Here is a 5,720-nt window from a genome sequence, read left to right on the forward strand (position 1 = left end):
TCTTATATGCTTTATGATACCAGAAGTTTGTTATATGTATATAGTAGCATTTCAGAATGAAACATGTTTGAGACATACAGTAGGCCATTATGTTGATTTCTTTTTCTGGAGACATAGATTTGTGTGTTTGTGTGTGTGTGTGCGTGTGACGTTTTTTTTTTTTGTTTTTTTTTGTTTTGTTTTTATAAAAGCTTATGGTAAGAGTATATGGTTAAAATATGAAAATGCTCTTATGATTGCTCTCTGATCCCTTTTGCTCTAACCTCACAAGACCCTTTTTAAGTTTCCTCACAAGACCCTTTTTAAGTTTAGTATGGGTTAATGTCAGCCTACACACATTAAGGAAAAATATCATTTATCGATGTAAAGACATGTTGGCATAAAAACAGAAACATCTCTTTTAGAATTTTTTTTTCTTTTTTAACATTCTTTTAAATTTAATTTTTATTTCTTAATATATTTTTTTAAATTTTTGAAGTACAGTTGACATACAATATTATACTAGTTTCAGGTGTACAACAGAGTGATTTGACATCTATATAACCTATGAAATGATCACCTTGATAAATTAGTACCCATCTGATACCATTCTTTTAGATAATTTATATTCATATAATTGGGGGGTAGGGGTTACATGTAGACACCCACACATCCACAGGTTATGATACAAACTTTTTATTCCTCCAAAAAGGATGAGTTGGGAGGTAAACATTTATTTATTTGAGTAGGCATTTGGCAGCATTGCTTTAGAAAACGTGCTTGTGTATTTTACTCGTATACTGATGTAAAAAAACACTGAAAGTGTGAAGAAAGTCAAGGGAAGGAAGGCTTGGATATTCAAAGGTATCCTTGACTTTAAAATAAGATTTCCACAAATCGGCACGGATGTGCTTACTGCCTTGGTGACGCCCTGGGTCCCCGCCCTCCACACTACTTGTGCGACATTGCCTGGGAAATGCCTGCCTGTCGGAATGCTGGCCATGTCCCACAGGCTGCATATTGACCCAGACAGAGAGACTGTCTCAGGGGGGGAGAGCATTTGCTGGAGGGCATTGGGACAAGAGCTGCACTTCTCATCAAGAGCAGTGGTTGGCCAAGGCATTCTTGGCACGTTTTTGTGGGTTGGTTGCCTCGCAGGAGCAGAGGCTTCTCTAACTTTGTGCAGGTCACCGACAAAAACCAGTCATGCTTTGGGGGCCTGAAGCACCCACCTAGAGCTGCGTTGCTGGGGAGGTGGGGAAGCTGGGCACCTGGTGGCTGGCCCCACCTCCACAGACCATGGAGGTTTTCTGCAGCAGCACACAACCCACAGCAACCTGGGGAGATTTTGGTGGTGAGTAGTGTCCCAGAACCCTGCTGCTGCTAATTTCAAGCAGCTCTCATGAGCTTACAAGCCTGAGTTGCAGGCCAGCTCATGTGTGGCTTGCAAGGGGGTGCCATTTTTTCTAGATTGGGCCCTCCCCCAGGGGGTGAGGTATGGAACCTCATTGCCTTATTGGAATGGTGTAACCCATGTGCGGGTAGTGCCTTGTGTCCTGCTGGGACCCTGCCTTCCACACAGCTGGTGCTGAGTTACCTGGAGACTTTTTACTGATGGGTGGCTGGCTCTGCCCCACAGGCTACCAGCAAACTAAAGTGGGCAGAGAGTCATTTTTCTTTTTTTTTTCTTTTTTCTTCTTTTCCTTTCTGTTTTCTTGTTGTTGTTTCTCTTGTTTGCTTGTTTTGTTCTTGTTTTAGGTTACTATTTTTTGTTTTGTTCTGTTGTTTTTGTTTTCTTGTATTTTTGTTCATCTTGTTTGTTGTTTGCTGTTTGTTTGTTTTTTTGGTTTTGTTTTTTGGTGTGTATGTGTGGGTGTATTTGTTTTTTGTTGTTAGAGGTTTGTTTTGTTTTGTGAGGTGGTCACAGGCTCAGCACTGGTCCAGGAGCCAAGACTATACTGAATTTGTAGAAACCACTGACCACACCCTTTAGCCCCTGTAACACCACCCACCCACCCACCTACAGCTGCATTGCCAAGGGCACTGTGGGTGCTTGGGTGACTGGACCCACCCCCACAAACTGCAGAGAATGTTTTTTTTTTTTTTTACAGCAGCAGACAGTCCAAAGTCATCTGGGGAGATTTTCATGGTGAACAGTGACCCAGAACCTGCACCACAGCCACTCCGGAGCAGCTCTCAGGAATTTGTGAGCCTGAGGTGGAGGTGGGCTGCAGTGCCCTAAGGGCACTGTACATGGGGGTCACAGGCAAAGTACTGGCATAAGATCTGAATCAGCATTAATGTTTTAAAAAGCACTGGTTTCATTTCGTTACTCACTTGAACTCCACCCTGCCCAGCTAGTGCCACATTGTGAAGGGAACCCTCAACACTGGGTCAACCAGCCAGACACATGCTCTTAAGGAGATGTTTTTAACAGTTGGGCCTTATGGGCAACTGGCACTTGGCAACAGGCCTAGGGGTCCCTGAGCCTTTTGCAAAGCTCTCTTAGGTCCAATATTGATGGCAGCCACTTCAGTTCACAGAGAGACAACCCCCACATTAATCCTGGCCCCAGTATGGGCAGCAGCAAACCACATGCAGTTTTGTGGCACCTACCAGGTAGCCACCGGCCAGAAACAGACAGGGCTGAAACTGCCCTGCATGGGAGCCCTGCCTAAGAGACATAAGAAAAATTATACCAAGAGCCAGCTTCAGAGAAAACAAGAGCAGTACCTGGTTTGACCTACAAGTGACACACACAAAGGAAGTTCTCTACAGGAACAAGAGCCTGCAGGGGTGAAGCTTCCCCTGAGGGGTCAAACCTCACACAGCAGATCATACACTGTGGACATAGCCAATACTCATAGCTACTCAGCCTGGGAGTCATTCTCACCCACTGATAAGCCAAGAGCAATTAAGGCTCAACTTCAAAAGGAGAATACACACAACACAAGAGACACCTCTGAAACACACTCACAAGAGAATAGGGAAACTGTGCAATTCAAACATAAAGGACACATGCTACATAAGGACACCCAACAAAGACTGAAAGACATAGGTGATCTACCTAGTACATAGAAGCAAACACACAGCAACACCAGAGTGAGGAAATAAAGAAACATGTCCCAAATAAAAGAACAAAAGAAACCCTACAGAAATGGAGCTACATGAAACAGAGGAAACCAACTTATCAGAGACAGAGTTTAGAACACTGATTATATGAATGTTTAAGGAACTCAGTGAGAATTTCAACAAAGAGATAGCAAACACATAGAAGGATACAGAAATCATAAAAAATAACCAGTCAGAAATAAAGAATAAAATAACTGAAAAGAAGAACACACTTGAAGGAATCACCAGCAGATTAGATGATGCAGAAGATCAAATCAGGGATGTAGAAGACAAGATAACAGAAATCATCCAATCAGAACAACAAAAAGAAAAACGAATAAAAAACAATGAAAATAGTTTAAGAGACCTGTGGGATAACATCAAGTACAACAACATTCACATCATGGGAATACCAGAAGGAGAAGGGAGAGCAAGATATTGAGAACCTATTTGAATAAAAATGGCTGAAAACTTCCCTAACCTGGTGAAGGAAAATAACATACAAACCCAGGAAGCACAGTAAAGGTTAAAGACAAAGAGAGAACCCTAAAAGTAGCAAGATAAATACAGAATTATTTACAAGGGGGCTCCCATAAGACTATCAGCTGACTTTTCTACAGAAACTTTAGGAGCCAGACAGGGAGTGGCAGGAAATATTCAAAGTGAAGAAAAGAAAGGCCTACAACCAAGATTGCTCTACCCAGCAAGGCTATCATTTAAAATTGAAGGTGAGATAAAGAGCATCACAGAAAACAATCAGCTAAAGGAATTCATTACCACCAAGCCATCATTGCAGGAAATGTTGAAAGAGCTTCTTTAAGCAGAAGAAAGGTGAAAACAAACTAGTAGAGGGAGACTAGAAATACAAATAATAAAGTGGCAATAACTGCATACCTATCAATAATCATTTCAAATGTGAATGGACTAAATGCTCCAATTAAAGGACATGAGGTAGCTCAGTGGATAAGAAAACAAGACCCATGCATATGCTGTTTACAAGAGACTCACCTCAGATCAAAAGACACACAGAGACTGAAAGTAAAGGGATGGAATAAGATATTTCACAAAAATGGAAATTTAAAAAAAGGTGGATAGTAGTTCTTATATCAGTCAAAATAGACTTTAAAATGAAGGCTATAATAAACAACAAAGAAGGGCACTCCATAATAATAAAGGGATCAATCCAACAAGAGGACATAAGCCTAGCAAACATCAATGCAACCAACACAGGAGGACCAAAATATATAAAACAGATATTCACTGACATAAAGACAGATATCTACACTAACACAATCATAGTAGGGGACTTCAACACCCCACTGACATCAATGGATAGAACCTCAAGAAAGAAAATCAGTATGGAAACAGTGGCCTTAAATGTCATATTAGACCAATTGGATTTAATTGATATTTTTAGAGCATTTCACCCCAATGCAACAGAATGCACATTCTTCTCAAGTGCATATGAAACCTTTTCCATGATAGACCACATGCTAGGCCACAAAATAAGTCTCAATAAATTTAAGAATATTAAAATCATATCAAGTATCCTCTCTAACTACAGTGCTGTGAAACCAGGAATCAATTACAATAAGAAAACTGGTGAACACACAAATATATGGAAACTGAATAACATGTTACTAAATAATGAATGGGACCAATGACATTAAGGAAGAAATCTAATGACGAATTGAGACAAACGAAAGTGAAAACACAATGACCCCAAATCTATGGGATGCAGCAAAAGCGTCCTAAGAGAGAAGTTCATAGCAATGCAGGCCTATCTAAAAAAACAAGAGAAATCTCAAATCAACAGACAATCTTTACACCTAATAAACTGGAAAAAGAACAGCAAAATAGACCAAAGTTAGCACAAAGAAGGAATTAATAAACATCAGAGCAGAAATAAATGAAATAGAGACCTCTCAAAAAATAATGCAAAAGATCAATGAAACTAAGAGCTGGATGTTTGAAAAGATTAAAAATTGACTGACCTTTAGCTAGACTCATCAAGAAAAAGAGAGAGCGGACCTGAATTAATAAAATCAAGCATGAAAGAGAAGTGACATCAGACACCACAGAAATAAATAAATAAATAAATAAATAAATAAATAAATAAATAAATAAATAAATAGAATAAGAAAACACTATCAGCAACTATACGCCTGCTAATCAGGCAATCTGGAGGAAATGGATAAATTCCTAGATTTGCACAATCTTCCAAGGCTAAATAAAAAAGAAGCAAAATTTGAACAGACTGATTACTACCAATGGAATTGAATCAGTAATCAACAAGCTCCCAACAAGCAAAAGTCCTGGACCGGATGGCTTCACAGGTGAATTTTACCAAACATTCAAAAAAATTATCACCCATTCTCTTCAAATTATTCCAAAAAATTGAGGAGGGAAAGCTCCCAAGCTCATTTTATGAGGCCACTATTACTTTGATCCCAAAACCAGACCAATACATTACAAAAAAACATATCTATAGGCCAATATCCCTAATGAACATACATGCAAAATTCCTCAACAAAATATTAGTAAACCAAATTCAGCAATACCTTAAAAAGGTCATACTCCATGATCAAGGGGGATTAATTCCTGGTATGCAAGGTTAGTTCAATAGTCAC

This window comes from Rhinolophus sinicus, chromosome X, assembly GCF_036562045.2.
Source record: "Rhinolophus sinicus isolate RSC01 chromosome X, ASM3656204v1, whole genome shotgun sequence".
Lineage (NCBI taxonomy): Eukaryota > Metazoa > Chordata > Mammalia > Chiroptera > Rhinolophidae > Rhinolophus > Rhinolophus sinicus.